Source organism: Leptonotus elevatus, chromosome 3 (genome assembly GCF_054856555.1).
Source record: "Leptonotus elevatus isolate MCC_2025b chromosome 3, RoL_Lele_1.0, whole genome shotgun sequence".
In the NCBI taxonomy this organism is placed as follows: Eukaryota; Metazoa; Chordata; class Actinopteri; order Syngnathiformes; family Syngnathidae; genus Leptonotus; species Leptonotus elevatus.
In genome coordinates this window covers 24,999,749-25,018,804 of record NC_141241.1, presented here as the reverse complement: position 1 = coordinate 25,018,804, position 19,056 = coordinate 24,999,749, and the positions used below count along the sequence as shown (strand labels likewise).

Sequence of the window (19,056 nt, the reverse complement as noted above, 5' to 3'; positions counted from 1 at the left end):
AGCTCAAACAAAATGCCATTATTTTATCATTATTCTTTCTTCATTTGTCCCGAAAAGGGAAAGTTAACAAATTAACCATCGTCATCAATCATTAAAATATAAAGACTATTAGCTCAGTCACTAAAAAAAAAAAAAAAAAAATAAAAAATAAAAATAAAACACTAATTTAATATTCTTTTTTCAAAAACTCAACAATATCTTTCAAATATTATTACTTATTTTATATTGTTTATCATTCCTCTCACCATTTTGACAAAGAAAAAATCCCATTACGAGGACACATTATGCTAACAGCGCACAGCCCAGCCCCCACCTTTTTTTTTCTAACCTAGAAACGGGGGGGGGGGGGGGGAGGAATCTTAACATTATAAATCGCAAAACCTATTTTATCATATTCCCATTAATAAAACAAACGCCACTATCACAACAGTATCATCTCACACAAAACAACACCAAACTTAGTTAAAATATTGAAGAAAAACAAACAAAATCCCCATATGCACATTTCTCACACACAATAACAAAAATAGCCCCCACCTTTTTAGAAGCTAGGTCACACACTCAAATGCATACGCACACACTCTTCAGTCATTATAAAATAATAAACGGTGTTATTCCTTCAATTCGTTGTCTACAAATCTTATAGCATTCAAACCGCAGTTTTATACGGTGATTTCAGTAAACGGGTAACTTCGAACAAACCACCCGTAAACTGCTCCACAAATGCTGGAGTCATTTTAACATCAAATTCAGCCTTTTTTCATTTCCAACAAAGAAAATACAAAATTCTGACATACCATTTTTTCCAGCGAAAGCTTTGTATACAATCGATCCATAGTTCGTTTTTTCATTGTTCATCGACGCTTTTATTTTTCGCTGAACCGGAAGCGCATTCAAGACAAACCATTCTATATCCGGGTCGAAATCGCCTCCATTTTGTTTGTAGTTTTTGATGTTTACTTTCGGTTTCAACACAGTGACGTCTCACTTTTAGTATTAATAGTTCAATATGTTAACACATATGGCCACACACAGACAGACATAAGAATTACGTGACCTCTCGTTTATACACAGCGGTTACCCAATCCCGCTGAGCTAAACTGTTCTCCATATATTGCAAAATTTCTGCAAGGCGCTTATTTTTTAAAGAAATTGTCACGTACCATCGAATTCAACCGTGGAACAAAAGGAATTCAAACGGGAATCCTGACCTCAAAACTACATATTGTAGAAGCGCCAACAAAATAAAACAAAAGTTACACGTAATCTCTCGATTGCAAATACAGTGATACAAAATCCAATCATCGCTGTAATCAACCTGGACCCCTCAATACTGTTCAATTTCAAACAGGCGCTTTTTCAAATAAAAGACATATTACGTGTACGAGAACTTTCACACCAAGAGCCATGAACAATTATGTTACTTGTCCTCAAATCCGGTCAAAACTGCTAAAAAAAAGCAGAGCGCATACCATAATCTTCGCGATCCTTAGTAGAAGAAAGACTTCTTACGTCATCCGGCAAACCCTTTTATTCAATATATATTATGGTCTAAGGATTCTTCATAGCGAGACGAAAACAAAACAAAACAAAAAATTAACCGCTATTTCTTCCTGTACAAAAAAGCTTCATCTCTTCGAGGCTGCATTTACGTCACTTTTAAACGCACCACTCCACGACGTGTTTAGTTCAATATCGTCGGAATTATCAACTCTCTAACGACATCAAACTATAACTTGTTCACACAGATCTCATTTAAAATTTAGACAGTTTGGGAGACGAAAAACCAGTTGCAGCGGACCAGACAGACACAACCTCTTCTACGTGGATAACAGTCTCCACTTACCGTACTTTATTTATTTAGGCCTAGAAGTTCCGCCCGTCCTTGAACGCCGCATCTAGCTCCACGTCCGTTCGGTTCAACGGAGAAGACCATTCGTTATAATTCAGCGTCGGCGGTCACCATTTGTTAGAGTAGACAATATTAAGTATTGTACTCTTTGCGTGTTCAATTAACTGAATGGTGAGATTCTGTTGAAGAAGTTCCTTTGCAAAGGTAAATAATTACCAGAAGCTTCTGATCACACAAATGAAGTCACCCAAGCAGTGCTCTGTTCAAATGTGTGTCTTCTCTCCAGCCCACATCATTATTTATTCACAAAGAGGGTTCATAGAAAGTCAGCCCACAACACACCTGGTTACAACTGAATGAATACAAGAGAATCCGTTCCCATGGGTATAAATCAGATTAGAAAAAATACAATAATAATAAGCCTGACTCCCTTCCGACACAGCAGAATTCCCGGCCCTCCCATTAGATAACGAATGAATAGACAGACCCGTTGCTCTTTCTCATGAAAGTAACACAGACAAGAATACAATTCATTGAGCCTACACTGAGTCAACTAAATCCAAAACGGCTAAAATATAAATTAAAACTAAAAAACAATGTTAATAACTCATCATAGTCTAACAATATGCTCAATGTAAAATACACAAACTCAGCACTGAACTAAAGCTAGCATTTAACATAGCATTTATCATCCACTGATGCCATCACAAAAAAGGTAAGGTATTTTTTATTGTTTAAAAACTGTACAGTACTGTAAATGTAAAAAACATAAATGGAAATTTAAAAAAGTAATTTTCTGTTTTTGGAGCATGGAAACAGATTAATTGCATTTACATTATGTCCTATGGGAACAAATGTTTCCGAGGTTGAACAATTCAGACTTTGAAAAGTTTGCAGGAACAAATTATGTTCAAACTCCGATGTACAGAGGTAATTAAGTTAAAGTACTGCTGATTGCCACACCACAAGTGGGGTGAAATTTGTTCTCCACATTTGACCCATCCCCTGAGAAAGCAGTGAGCAGCAGTTTGGGTCACACTCGGGAATCATTTAGTGATCTAAACCCCCAATTCCAACCCATAATGCTGAGTGTCAAACAGGTAATGGGTCCCATTATTATAGTCTTTGGTATCACCCGGCCAAGGATTGAACCCACAACCTCCTATTCTCAGGGTGGACACACTTTATACCACCACTGAGCTGGTATAAAGTTGACAGTTTAAATGAGGATTTGGACTTTTATGTGTTTACACCCCTAAACCACCAGGTGCCTAATATGAATTTTCCAGTTTTCGAAATGTTTTAATTTTATTGAGCAGACTGAAAGAAATGGTATGGTCTAGCTCCAAAGTGCCAAACAAATAAACAGGAGAGTCACTTTTGTTACAGGGTCATTTTTCAAATGCTGCTGGCATACACTAACAGTTGAAGCTGAGATCTTCCCTCTGACTCATTATTATCTTTTGTTCCTTATTATTAGTGCTTTTAGGCGATTACATTTTTTTATCTAATTAATTACTGGATGTTTTACCAATTAATCAAATTCATCTATTTTAATCTCATATCTGCTAAAGGTCCTCAAATAAAAACATTTTAATTCTAGAACACAATTGTAGTGCATGATTAATCAATTGAATACACAAAAAAGAAAATATTTGAAATCTACATTTTTATTGTTGGAGTGTGCTTCATAAATGAAAAAAATATATATTTAAACACATCAACAATAATGCCATGCATTATTTTAAAATGTAATCTAAACTTCCACAAGCTGAGGTTCGGTGTATGGATGGCATGAGATGAACTCATAATAGCTGTGGTGGTTTTGAGCTAAACTAACAAACTGGTAATTAGGAAAAGAAACTGGGGTCTCCTGTCTGCTTCAATTATCATTGGAAATGGTCGATGGTGAATGCAAAGAACAAGGAAAATAGGGCAAAATCAAGTCTATTCAGTGTCCTGAGAATTTCAGCTGTTCTGACAAAGGCTACGTTCATACTGCAGGACTTAATGCTCAATTCTGATTTTTGGGGTGAAAAAAGCATTCACATTATACGTCCTCAGTCTGTCTGCTGTGTGAACGTTATGGGACCACAAAGTGACCCGTATGCGCAGAAGAAGATACAGAGTCACTCACAACGCTATGTTAGCGGAATTAAATACGTATGGTCCAGCATGTCAGGACCACGGACTTTTATAAGTCCGTCGTCAGGGCTCATATTTTTACCATATATCTCCAGAGGAGTGATGCGGGAGGGGGTAAACACAAATACAGTGATCCCCCACTACTTCGCGGTTCACTGTATCACATATTTTTATTTTGGTCCATTCATGCTGCTATTTTTTATTTTTTGCCCTTTTTGGTGATATTTAAGCAAATAAAAACAGCTCTTTCATTCAGCGCAATCTATTACATGTTTTAAACAAAATATAGAATATTTATATATATAAATTAAGAAATGTGTACCATGATAAGGTTTGTTTTTTAAACATTTTTCTTTTTTTAAGTCAGTGTCCCATCACTGGTGAGCTATTTTTAGAATAGATTCCAGTTACTCTTACACAACTCATTGCTTTGCCCCTCAAACCCCTCCTCCTTGCACTGCACTGCAGGAACAAGTTAATTGAAGGCAATTAACTTCAACATGCATATTTACGCAACTCCAAACATGTCATTAAGGTGAGTACTAGCGGTTATTGAAGGGTGTGTTAGAAAAACAATTTTTTGTTTTCCCGTGTTCACAATGTTGATTATCAAACTCAGACAATGAGACGGTGACGGTGAAATCAGGATTTATTTTACATAAGCTTATGGACACATGGAGTTGCAGCCAAACGCCGCCATTTTCCCCCGCATGTGTGTCGCTCTTCCTCCGAGCAAATCACTAGTATCATTTCGTGATTCTTCAAACCCCTCCCCGTCTTCTTCGTCCAATCCTCAGCCGTTCTTCTCCTTCCCAGACAGTCACATGATACATCAATACACTCACCAAACTTCCCCCTCCTACAATGATGTTATGCAAAGATCAGATAATAATTTGAGTTGTTTTTCCAAAGCAGACCTGCTGACGCCTAGTTTAAACAAAGAGATCTAATTAACACATTCGCTCTGCTCTCAGTACTGTGAAGAGAAAAACCGCCTCTTCACCTTAAATTCCCCAAAGAGACATACTGAGTAAATTAAAGCAATTTTGTCCACTTCTAAATAGTAATATTATAAATCAAACATTTATAATTAATTAATTTATTTCAGGTGAAAAAAACCGACTTTAAACAGCAATGTGCAAAATCCACTTTTTTGAGCTTTTAGCCATGTTAAAATGCTATTTCCTCACCAAAAACATCACCAAAGTGGTGTTTTCCTCCATTCTATGAGAAATTCTAGTTCATTCTGCTCTCCAAGCACCAGCCCCTCCTAACCTGAGAAAATGAGCTGTTTGCACATTTTGACGTCATTACGAGCGGATCCACCCCCGCTCCGCCTCTGCGGACTAAACGCAGACCCACTTTCTCTGAGAACTCCATGGGATAATGACAAATGAATTCAAAGCAATCAATTATCCTTCACATTTGCAATGCCAAAGTGCAATGAAATGACAATTGGCCATCTTAAAATCCGTTCTGGCTGATACTTGTGGAAAACACAAGTAAAACTTTTGCCCTGCTGAACCTAACTGAACGAATGGTGTATTGGTTAGTCCCCTTGCCCTGTAAACCAGTCATTGCACAGCATGCGTGTGCATCTCCGCTCCGTCACCACAGCCGATTTGTTTCCATTCTATCAGCTTGTTCAAATTACACCGGCTGCGTGTGTGCTGCGAATCGATTGTGGACTAGCTGCGTCGTGCCGGAGCCCGCCGCACGGATAGACCTATTTTATATTTTTGCCAGACGACGCACCCATCGGCATCCGTCAAATGGCAAACTAGCACAGAACACAACGAGCGGGACAGGAAGACCGACGCAGTTTCAAAATAAAAAATCTGGTACATTTTCAAAATAAAATACTCGCTAGATCCTATTTCGCAATCATGTCAGCAAGGTGGATTATATATGACACGGCCCATCCTTTTAATTTGGACAACCTAAAAATTGATGCTCGTCTTTTTTTTTCTGTTTTGTCGTCCTCCCAAACATACCTTACTCTTTTTCTTTTTCTTTTTTTCCGAGAGCTCAGTTCATTCGGTAATTTTACCGATTTGACATGTCATCATCATTGCTCTCTTTTTTTTTCTTTTTTTTCTTTATATATATTTTTTATACATTTTTATTTTGTATGTGGGTGTGTATGTGCATGTGCGTGTGTGCGTGCGTGTGAGTGTGAATGTATTAGTTCACCCCACTCACACACCACTCATCAAAACCACAGAAACGTCTAAATTCCACCAAATCACGGAGACCTCAAGAGACCAAAGGAGACTGAGGAAAGGAAGGAAGGACAGATGAAGCAGAGTGAGATCCACAGACATCAGCCTCCACCGATTCAACGACCAGAGGAAGAATCAGATTGTGTCTGTTTCGATAGATGCTGGTGTGGTGGCGTGCATGAAAATCTCCACCAAAGAGGGGAGCCGTCGACCCCAGCCAGGACAGAGCAAGCGCAACACCTCAGGGCCCCCCAGGCCACGGCAGCGCCAAGGGACAACCCCGGGCCCCACAGGGGCCACCGGCCGGAGAGCCAAACATACCTTACTCTATCGTCTGCCATTGCTTTGTGACTACAAACATATGTGTGACATAATATCCGGTCAAAACGTGCAACGTGTATCCGGTCTTGTCGGTGGTTATTCGCAAAACCTGTTTCCATAGCCAAAATTTGAAGTTTTCCTTTTTTCAATACGCTTCAAAATCTTGAATTTTGGGCCGTTTTTCGAATTTCTAGCGTTTCCATTCGGTTTTATTTTCACATTTCTTGAAAATTCGAAACCCAACTATATTTGAAAACTCGAACAGTTATTGTACATATTGTAATCAACGTTCTGATTTAGTCCTGCAGTTCATTTTTAACAATTTGTCTCATGTAAGGATGCCACCAGTTACATAATCGTCTCATTTTTTCCTCTGTGCCAACATGGCACAGTCCATGGGCTTCAGAAATGAGATTTTTTAGTTGTTTCTGCGATGGGATATATTTACCTTCTTTCCGCCATATACCTGTTTCATCCTTTTGTCCGCCTTTTGCCAGCCACACACTCTGTTCTTCCGGACTGGCCTTCTCCTGCCACAGCTTAATTGTTTCTATGGTTAGTTCTTGTCCTAATTCATCTTCGCTCACCATCAATTGAAGTGTTGGGCTGTAGCCCGCTGCTTGTTTTGACGCCTTGTCTGCTGAATCATTTCCTTCTGACACAAAATCATTCTTTTTTGAATGTCCCCTACATTTAATCACAGCAACCGCTCTAGGCAATAGCAAGGCGTTTTTTAGATCAAAAATATCTTGATGGTGTTTGATCGGCGACCCTGAAGCAGTCATGAAATCATTTATTTGCCATTCTTTTATGGCTGTGTGTATCACTATATGTGCATACGCCGAGTCAGTGTAAATGTTTACAGTTTTGTCTTTTGCTATCTTTAATGCAGCTGTTACTGCCACTATGTCTGCTCTTTGAGCTGACTGTGGCCCTGTGAGTCTATCTGCCACTCTCAAGTCAAAAGTTGTTCCAATCATCTTTGTTACTGCAAAACCTGACTGGAGTCCATCATTACCCTTAAAACAACATCCATCAGTAAATAACGTCATTTCTGCGTCGTCTATTGGGATGTCGTAAAGGTCATTTCTCAGTGAGTTTTCTTCCAAAACACGCTGAGTGCAGCAGTGGGATTGTCCCTCCAACATGCCTTCTGCCATGTTAATTCCCTCATGTACAAACAAAATGTGAGGTTGTGTCAGGACTGATTCAATCTTTCTCTGTCGTCCCCCCGTCATAGTAAATGCTTGGCTGGTTACGTACTGCACTGTACTATGTGATGTACGTACTGTAAGCGGGTGATGTAGCACAATATGAGATGTTTTCTGAATCAAGCGAGCTAGTGCTGAAGCAAAAGCTGCACAAAGAGGATGACGCTGTTCATATTTCTCAAGAGGTGTTGATGCATAAAGACAAACATGTCTATTACCATCTTCCCCTTTCTGAAAAAGAACAGCCGACACACTGCTGGATTTTTCAGAAACATCAAGGAAAAACATGTTTTTGTAATCAGGGACGACAAGAGCCGCTGCTGATGACAAAAACTGCTTCAGCAGAACAAAAGAGTTCTCAGCAGCTTGTGTCCAATTTAGAACATGCGACAGGTTCCTCATTCCTTTTTCATTCACTAATTGTCTGAGAGAGTGAGTCAGTTCCGCAAAATCCGGAACATGATGTCTGGAGTAGTTACACAGACCCAGAAAAGCCAACATTTGTTTCACATTTGTCGGTTTGGGATGATGCAAGATGTCATCTTTGTGTGACGGAGAAATACCTGTTCCACGCTTTGATATAAGTCGACCCAAGAAGGAAACCTGAGGTCGGGCAATTTGGAGTTTGTCTTTGGAGCACTTCAAACCCACCGAAGCCAGGTGGCTCAAAAGGAGCCGTGTAGCTTGTAGGCAGGACTCCTCAGATGGTGCAGCTAGGAGTAGATCATCTACATATTGCACCAAAAGAACATCAGTAGGAAGTTGGAGAGTTGAGAGCAGCTGTCGAAGGGAAGCATTGAAAACTCCAGGAGACAAAACAAAACCCTGTGGTAGCCGGGTATAGGAGTAACACTCATCATTCCACGTAAATGCAAAATACTTCTGCATAGACTGGTGAAGAGGGATACAAAAAAATGCATTTGCAAGATCAATGCAGGTGAAATGTGTATGCAATGGAGTAATTTGTGACAGCGCAGAATGCGGATTTGGCACCGGGAGTGCAGGTGTCAAAACTTTAGCATTAATAGCTCGGAGATCATGCACCATTCGAAATTTACCAGTATTTTTCTTTTCCACTGGGAGAATAGGAGTATTATAGGTAGACTTATCAATTTTACAAAGGACCCCCGCTTTCAGCAAACCCTCAATTGTTACTGAGATGCCAAGTCGCCCTTCATTTTTCATTTTATATTGTTGCACCCAAACGGGGTCATGTTTCAATTCAAAAGTTACTGGAGCAACATTACACAGGCCCACATCAGTCGGGTCAATAGACCACAGTGCAGTAGGCAAGGTTCTCAACATGTCACCAGCAAACTCGCTGTCAGATGTCTCCCTTCCATGATGCCGATCCAAAAGTTGATGTTCTAAAACAGACATGGAGGCAAACAAGTCAGATTTAATCCAATAGGCATCAAGAGATTTGGAATACAATAAATCTGTGTGTATAGAGTGTTGCCAATCAGTTGCTCTTGTGCAGGCCAGGACAAATGGACCCAAATCTTTTGCCGTATGCCGGGATGACACCATCAGTGAAATATGAGGATGACATGCCAGCATAGATTCATCAGGTGGCTCCGCCATCTTGTACCATCGAGATTGTTCTTCAGTCAGATTAACAGAAAATGCCACGCCGGGTTTTCCTGCAAACAAATCACCGACACGCAACTCCCAGGCGTTGTCAGCAACTGTACTAAAAGCTTCACTGTATATCTCATCACTTCTCCTGTCATAGAATAATGTGCAATGCATACAGTCAGAAACCATCTCATGTGATCTTAGATTTCTCACCCAAGAAGACCATAGTTTCCAAAAGTTCTCAGCGTCCCTCCAGCCGGAAGAATCAGTGTTAACCTTTGCCCAGTAGATGTCAGCAGGGGTGCATGTCATGGCGTTTTGAGGCATCACTGCAAACTGGGTGGAGACGTTGGATGCGGATTCACCATTACAGTGATGAGTGTGTCCGTCTGGGAACTGAAGTGTAATTCCGTCCGGTCCACACTGGATCAATGGAGCAGTTTTTATGAGAAGATCCCTTCCCAAAAGATTCACAGGACAATTCGGAGCATAGACAAATTCGTGCAAAAAAGTCTGTGAGAAGCTCTGTGTGTGAATCGGAGATGTCATATGCAAAACAGTCTGTTCTCCCTTAAATCCAACGAGCGAAATACCATCCGTGGTGAGCGTACTGTCAGGTGGCAACTTCATAATGGTAGAATGTCGAGCTCCAGTATCTACCATAAATGAAAAAACAGTTCCGCCTATAAATATAAATATCAAATATCAAGTCAGAGATGACAACTTCAGGGAGTGGGAACAATTCGCCAAGTGCTCCAAACAGCATTAAATAATTATCACGTGATAATGCCTCACCGTCACTCAAAGATGACATTCCTGAATTAGTCAACAACACTTCGAGTTGAGACAGAGGACATGCTTGTGTCAAAAGCGTACGTATATCTCCTGCAGTTAAAATCTGCCCAGTCACCTCCCTCTGTAGCGACCGCAGCCAATTCCCCCCCCCCCGTCTGCATCGGAGGAAGTTTTTTTACAAGCACGCACAAATCAGATGGCAAATAGGGTCTGTATACAGTAGCCGAATTACCGGTGGCTGGATCCACCTTTGTCAACATGGGCGCTTGCAACACCCCTTTTGATCGGGTTACAATTTGTACAGGAGTAGCCTCTGGGAGTTTATCGGATGCGCTAAAGCCACGTTGTCTCATGACGTCACCAACAGCACAGGTCAGATCAGCTAACTGTTGTCGAATCTCTACAATTTGACAGCTCTTCGTCAATGCATCAGAAATTTCATTAGTCATATCACGTTCATGTCGTTGAAACAATTCATCACGTTCCGCCCTTAATAAGTGGTCTTCTTCTGTCAATTGGTCGTTCGCAGCCTCCTCAAAGCGAGAAAGAATCACACGCCATTTGTTACGAATAACCTGGGGCACTTCAGCGTGTCTAGTCAGTTCCAATTGAAAAGCACCCGCTTGGTTCAATTTTACTTGCGGAACATCCTTCATCATCAATATTTCGTTTAATTTACTCTCCAATTGTGTCACAGAAGCGCTTACGCCAGCTGCTAAGCCGTCTGCCGCGGCCTGCAAATTAGATCGAATAGGCCGAGAATTTATATCACATTTTCCACCATTCCAATCCACATCGAGATTACCACCATTCACCTTTAAAATCGGCGCTTGCAAATTCTGTGGCATTTGAACCGCAGTTTTGTACGGTAATTCAGTAAACGGGTTAATAGCTTCCACAGGAGCTGGAGTCATTTTAGCATCATTAGCAGCATTTGCTAAGGCCCCCCGAGCGTTTTTTACAGAACTACCCAAAGCCAACAGTCTAGCATTGCACATCAATTTATCCACTTTTTTTCGATTTTGTCTAACTCTCCTTCCATTCAGAGAAAATACAAAAGTCTGACGTACCATTTTGTCCAGCGAAAGCCGTTTTTTCACGCATGCAAATTCCACTGCTTTCATCAAAGCTACCAAACAAACAGTGGATGTCAAAGGTGGAAACCACCCTTTGTCACAGCCCGCCGTTGTCCAATCCATTATCAGCTTTTTCATTTTTCGTCGATGTTTTTCGGGCATTGCTTCTACAGCAACATCAAATGCAGTCTTAACTTGTATATCTAGACACAGATTCCGGCTATGAACCGGAAGCGCATTCAGGTCAAACCATTCTGTATCCCGGTCAAAAACGCCCTCCATTTTGTTTGTAGTTCTTTATTTTTACTTCCGGTTTCTATTCTACGCAAGTAGTATTAATATTTATCAATACAGTGACGTCTCACTTTTAGTTATAATAGTTCAATAGGTTAACACATATGGCCACACAACAGACACACATAAGAATCACGTGACCTCTCGTTTATACACAGCGGTTATCCAATCCCGCTGAGCTAAACTGTTCTCCATATATTGCAAAATTTTTGCAAGGCGCTCATTTTCAAAATAACTTGTCACGCGCTATCGAATTAAACCGTAGAACAAAAGGAATTCATACGGTAATCCTGACCCCAAAACTACAAAAGTAGGAGCGCCAAAAAATAAAAACAAATTCACGTAATCTCTCGATTGCAAATACAGTAACACAAATCCAATTATTACTGTAATCAACCTGGACCCCTCAATACTGTTCAATTTCAAACAGGCGCTTTTTCAAAAAACATATTACGTGTAAATGGACGTTCTCACCAAGAGTCATGAGCAATTATGATACTAGTCCCCGATCGGCCTAAACTGCCAAAAAGGCAGAGCGCACCATAATCTTCGCGATATTTAGTAAAAAGAAAGACTTCTTACGTCATCCGGCAAACCCTTTTATTCAATATATATTATGGTCTAAGGATTCTTCGTAGCGTGACGAAACAAAACAAATTAACCGCTATTTCATCCTGTACAAAAAAAAGCTTCATCTCTATAGGCTGCATTTACGTCACTTCTAAATGCACCACCCCACGACGTGTTTAGTTCAATATCGTCGGAATTATCCCAACTCACAATAGAACGACATCAAACTACAACTTGTTCACACAGATCTCATTTAAAATTTTAGACAATTTAGAAGACGAAAAACCGGCTATAGCGCCTCCAAACAGACAGAATTTCTCTACGTGGATAAAAATCTCCACTTACCGGAATTAATATGGCGCCAGAAATTCCGCCCGTCCGGGAACACCGCAGCCTGCTCTACGTCAATAATGCCACCATCCGTTAGAATTCAGCGTCGGGGATCACCATTTGTTAGAGTAGACAATATTAAGTATTGTACTCTTTGCGTGTTCAATTAACTGAATGGTGAGATTCTGGTGAAGAAGTCCCTTTGCAAAGGTATCAAAAGCTTTTGATGACAACAATTGAACTCTCTCAAACAGTGTGTTCAGATTGTGTGTCCTCTCTACTCCGGCACATCATTATTTTTTGAAAAGTGGGTGAATACGAAAAGTCTCCTCCCTTAGCCCACAGTACATTTGTTTACAACTCAGTAAATACCAGAAAATCCCTCTCTACTCCCTCTCCGAGTTCCCATAGGTATAAATCAGATTAGAGAAAAACAATCATACATCAGCCTGTCTCTTCCGACAGAGACAGGTACCAGACTACATACACTCCCTTCTAAATAGCAGATGGAAGGAACCCGTTGCCCTTCTCCTCTCATAAATCTGAGACAGATAAGAATGCAATACTTATTCATTGAGCCATACTGAGTTAACATAATTATATCTACATCTACACAGCTATAACTAAATTCAAAATGGTTAAAATATAAAGTAAAATAGTAAAAATGTTAACAAAGTTAACAAGAGACAAAGAGATTGTCATGTTTGGATTCTGTTTTCCTTGTGTGTCTTCCTTGGTCTTGTTAAGTGTGATCCATTCAGTGCCCTCAGCCACTTGTGTCTTGCCCCAGGTGTGTCTTGTTGTGTCGTTAGTGTCTGTGTATTTAGTCTGCTGTCTCCCCTCTGTCTGTGTCGGTTCATTGTCTTTTCCCCATGTCATGCTGCTCGTTTTTGCCTTGTTGTTTTCCCCATGTTTTGGTTCATGTTTTGGTTCTAGTTTTGGTTTAGCTTGTAATTTGGAAGATCACCTTTTGTTTGTATAGAAATGAAATCCTTCTTGTGACTGAACCTCGGCCTCCTCGCTCTGTCTTCCCGCATTTGGGTCCTCAAGCTCCCCCGGTCGTGACAGAATGAACCGACACAGACAGAGGGGAGACAGCAGACTACACAGAATACACAGACACTAACGACACAACAAGACACACCTGGGGCAAGACACAAGTGGCTGAGGGCATTGATTTGATCACACTTAACAAGACCAAGGAAGACACACAAGGAAAACAGAATCCAAACATGACAGAGATGATGTTATGTAATGCAAAACAAACCCAGACACAACTTTCCAACACCGGAATGACGCTAGCGCCTATTGTTTGCAAACATTGCAAACATGTTAACTGCCACTACAATATTCAATTTTCTCGAGGTGATAATTGCCCAACTGCACAACACAGGAAAAAAATTAATTATAAGCCTTTCTTCAAATGACAAGTAAATTACACTTGACAGTAGAGCGCCAAATTCCTTTCAGTCCAAAACATTAGTCATCATTTTAGGTATCAATCTGGAACAGTAGAGTAGACGGAACTCTTTAATGCTGTTTTTTCCCTTATAGTTTTTCAAATTCCCTTACAAATAAAAAATGCATGGTGGCAGACAACCATAATTTTTCCACTCAGAAATTCGTAGTAATATGATAGATGGGAGATTCAATAGTAAATGGTCTTTCACTTGTATTGCGCTTTTCCACCTGTTCAGGCCCTCAAAGCACTGCACACTAACATCGCATTCACCTACTGGGTGTTCAGTATATTACTCAAGGATACTTCGAAATGGGCAAACTGAGCCATGCCGCCCCACAATGACTTGTACAATGGAGTTCATGGCATAATTAATTTACTACCCTTAATGACAAAAGACATTCTCTGGCATTTAGAACCAATGACAACGCAGAGAATTCACCAATTCACAAAAATAATAATTGAAGAAAGAAAAGATCAATATATACGTATATACACAAGTATATATCATATATACACACACACACACACACACACCCCTCCCCCACGCACGCACACACACACGCACACACACTTTTAGTTGTTATTGTGTTGTTATTGTTATTCATTCATTCCAGCCTCAAGTGTCATTATTCCTTACAACAAACCATGGAAACTTCCATATAAGGTTTGAGGGGATGGAATACACAAGAGACACACCCTCTATCCAAACTATAAAATGAGATGAAGCACCAGTTACCAAAAGCACACCTGGCAGCACTGGTAAGACAAAATGACTCCTTTGTTACCTGCATTGTTTTGACTTCAAATTCTCTCTCACACATACTTACACACTTTTAACGATTTACCTTCAGTTTTTTCTTCATTTTTAGACAACAGCAACACCATGACGCCAATTGTTATCACTGTTCTGCTCCTGTCTGTTGCATCCGTTTCTCCAGTAAGATCAAGTTTACAAACCCATAATAAACAGTTTAACAGTAGGTAATTATAGGATTTGGTGTTTTCAAAGTTTAAGTTAAACTTTTGGCATTGTATTTGCAATGTATGTATGGGTTGATTTCATATCATTTGTTCAATGATTGGATGTATGAATGTATTTAAATTATTGGCAGTTGTTATCATTGAAATCGTGTTGTTACTAAGACAAAATAAATATTAAGTACATTAATATTTTTCAAACTTTTAATGCCAAAAAGTATTTACTGTTATGAAATAAACATTCATGATTTACAACGTGTGAACGTTCTGAACATTCTAATTCCATCTTTGGATCTATAGGATTTTTCTCCTGTTGCTTAATATGCCTTTACATAAAAATGAACGCAAAACCACTTTAGTGCCAAGAGAAATCCCTTTTTTTTCTTTCTTTTTTTTAATCTTCTGCAACTGGTCCGTCTTTTTCACTCAAGCTTTACCGGTAATGCCACTATTGAGACCTTCATTATGTTGTTACAATACACCAGAGGGATCAGTGAGCTGAATAACTAGGATGAAACAGCCATGAAAACAAGATTTAAAAACTGATTTAGCTTGTGTTTGTTTGTTTGTTTGTTTAAGGTCGCAATAAATACAAAAAGCAGAAATACAACTTGTACGTAAAATCATATGGAACTGTACAACTGTTATAGTGCTTCTTTGTGACTGCATTTTGTTGTCGTTATTTTTCCAGAAGAATCTGGGACTTTTGTGAAAATTGAAAAGGCAAACGCAAATGTTACCTCAAGTAAGTATTTTCATTTGAAAAATCAAACATGTCAATGAAAGGCAGAATTTTGCAGACATATTATGGAAATATTGACCTAATGACAGTTTGAACGGCACTGTCTGTGAAACATGACATACCTCACTGTCTGAATATTTGTTGTCTGTCATTCTACAGCCGCCCACCTGATACACGGGGACATTATGGTTAACACGGACAACGATGATGGTATTTTGAGGAATGCTGTCCCCTGCACCAGTGCGGGATGTAAATGGGCTAAAACCGGAAGCAAAGTCAAAATCCCCTATGAAATCTCCAATGTGTTCAGTAAGTTAAAAATGAATCGTCATTATTTGACAATTGTTTTTATATAAGATATTCCATTGATGAGCTCAAATTTTGTCCAATGTAAGATTTGCTTTTATGTCAAATACATTTTAGTTTAGTGTCAAAGTGATTCATCCTTAAAGGGTTACTTTATGTAGCACTTTGATCAATGAGTGTGTGTGTGTGTGTGTGTGTGTGTGTGTGTGTGCAGCCAGAAGTCAGAAGAGAACAATAAAAAAAAGCCCTGAGAGAGTTCAAAAAAGGAGAGCACACAACCTGCATTCGCTTTGTCAAGAAAACTGAAAATGATGAAAACTTTATATCTTTCATATCTGACACTGGGTAAGAATTACATAAGTATTTAGCAACTCTATGACCTTGACTAAACTCGTTCATGAAAGTTTTTATTTTGTCAATGCTATTGTTTTCCAGCTAAAGTGCACACAAAAAAGTCCTCCACTTTGAGTTGATGGACAAGAATTGCTCAACTTGGCATTGCAAATCATGCAGTTAGGATGCTGATTTCCATCACTCAACTTGATATTTATAGAACACTTTAAAACAACCACCGCTGTTTTTTCAAGATAGAGCCAAGGGGCAGCATATGCAATGAAAACAGCCGAGGCCTCAGAATTGAACCCTGCGGAACACCATACGTTGCATTAGACATGTGAAGTCATATTGCACATACCGATCACTTTCTTGTTTTGCTAACAACAGTATGAAGGGATTACAATAATAAAGAAGTCACACATTTTACAATCACAACAGTTACTAGTGAGCAACCCAAATTCTCTGCAGCACAGACAGGGTTATTACAGTTTTGGAATTTTAGTTAGTATTTATTTCATTTCAAGTTTTGTTTTTTACATTTACTCGCAGTTAATTCTAATTCGTTTTCAGGGTGGTTTTGTTGGTTATCATTAGTTTTATTAATTTTTTTAAAATGTTGAGTTTGAGTTTAGTTGTAACTGTAGTTAGTTTCAGTATTAGTTTTCATCTTTTTTTTCATGTGTATTACTTTTGCGCAATATTTAATAAACATCATGGTAAAATGAAAAAAAGTAACACATTTCTTACCTAGCGTCGCATTTGGACTGAGTTAAATGAAAAAGCAGGTGAGCCGAGCCATCAAAAGTCAAGCAGGCAAAATTGGAGCGACGTCATCTGAAGGTGTTTTTCTATTGGCTGATGCTAGATGACATTACTTCTGTGTGACACACTTTCAAACGTCTTTATTCCAGTTAATATTGAAATAAATATACTTAAAATCACATTTGAAATCATCCCCAAAAGCTCATATATTAAATTAATTACCAAAGCCTAAAACTAAGGACATTTTTTGACTTAATTTTAGTTAGTTTTCTAAAGAAAATGTAGTTTCAGTTCATTTGCGTTTTTATAAGAAGCATTTTCATTTTTATTTTATTAATGATATTGTTTTTGGAATTTTAGTTTTAGTTTTTTCGATAACTAAAATAACCTTGAGCACAGATAGGCCAAGCAATGTAGCGTGATCACCTGCAGCCAATGATGGCAATGACTGACTCACCAAACATCTGTGGCTCGAACAAACCCAAGTGAAGAACCATTGATTTAAATATAGTATTTTCTACATCCCCCTCCATTTTGCTGAAACTAAAGAATTCAGATAAGTCAATGAGATCATGACATCACTTGATTTTGTTTGTTTGTGTGCCAGGTGTTGGTCCTACCTTGGTCGACAAGTAAATGGACAGCAAATCTCCTTGCAGCAAAACGGTTGTGTGTTCAAAGGCATTGTGCAGCACGAGGTTCTCCATGCACTTGGATTCCATCATGAGCACGTCCGATCCGACAGAGGCGACAACGTCATCATTAATTTTCAGAACATTCAACCAGGTCAGCTTGTCAACATATCTTGTACAGAACTAGTACTGGAAGCACTTGAGAGCATATTGTAAAATGGCTCCGGAAATTTGCTGGTGTAAAGTAACCACTTCACGCTTACTGTCAATTGGATGATGGATACTTTTTGTCAGAATGGCATTCACATTATCATGTGTCTTACGTCTTACTGAAAGAATTTTAAATGAAGTTCCATGTTTTGTTTTGCTTTATCCTTGTATGCAGGTGTGGAAAGAAACTTTCAGATTGCAAACACAAACAATTTGGGTACACCCTATGATTTTGACTCAGTGATGCATTACGGCAAGTGAGTAAATCTGTCCAACCATGATCCCATCCATTTCTATGTACACGCCTTTAACTTGCTGTTTTCTAACATCCACTCACAACAGATGTTTGATCCATAGATAATATGTACATGTAATATATATTGTAATTTGTTATGTAAAATTTTAAAAAACATGAATGGTCATCTGCAATGGGATGCTAACATTTATTATTTATAATAATTTAATATTGTGGTGATGTAATTTGAAGACAAAACCCACACGTTAAATTGTGTTGTTTGTAGATATGACTTCAGCAAAAATGGCCAACCAACCATTGTTGCCAGAGATAGTTCTGTCACAAGTTTTGGCACTGCGACAGAGATGAGTGCCAATGATTATGCACGTGTCAACGAACTTTACGAGTGCTGTGAGTTAACACTTTGTCTAATACTTTATGAAGAAACACTTGCTGTAAAACACACGTCTGCTTTACTGGATAATGTAGCCTGTTAATTGCTTTTTTGTTTTTACCAATCAGAAACTTCATGACAGAGGTCCCATTGAGGTCACCAGTGATGCGTGCGTCACACGACAGCACATTGAAGGACTCAGCATATCATTTTTAACGCATTGGCACTTATTTATATAATGCAGTAATGTAAATATACTCGAATGAAAAAATAAATCAATACATTTTAAAGAAGTCATTGTGTGACTTTTGTCATTAAGGTTCCTTCTCATCATCCTTGTTTTTGTTTTACGTTTGTATTTGACTTTGTTTCATGTTGTGTCTTGTCTTGTTGTTCATGTCTTGTTCTGTTAAGTTTTTTGTTTCCACCTGTTCTCGTCAATCCGATCCCTTGTGTCTTTCAATCAGCTCCCTCAGCCACTTGTGTCTTGTCCAGATGTTCCTCGTTGTCTCATCAGTTTGCTTATATTTAGGCCCCGTCCGGCTTCGTTCCTCAAACAAATCTTGTGCACACAGAAGCGTTACAAGACTTGCGTGTGTCCAAAA

General features: G+C 39.1%; 1 pseudogene across 1 annotated transcript; it reads left to right on the top strand.

Annotated features, from left to right (window-relative positions):
- The first annotated feature begins 4,521 nt into the window (after nucleotides 1-4,521).
- LOC147177527 (high choriolytic enzyme 1-like) lies at nucleotides 4,522-18,715 on the top strand (annotated as a pseudogene). The gene is made up of 9 exons (XR_015094373.1): nucleotides 4,522-4,532; nucleotides 14,708-14,793; nucleotides 15,526-15,579; nucleotides 15,736-15,885; nucleotides 16,097-16,227; nucleotides 17,588-17,766; nucleotides 17,998-18,079; nucleotides 18,344-18,468; nucleotides 18,580-18,715. The product of XR_015094373.1 is annotated as a high choriolytic enzyme 1-like (transcript).
- The last annotated feature ends 341 nt before the right edge of the window (nucleotides 18,716-19,056 follow it).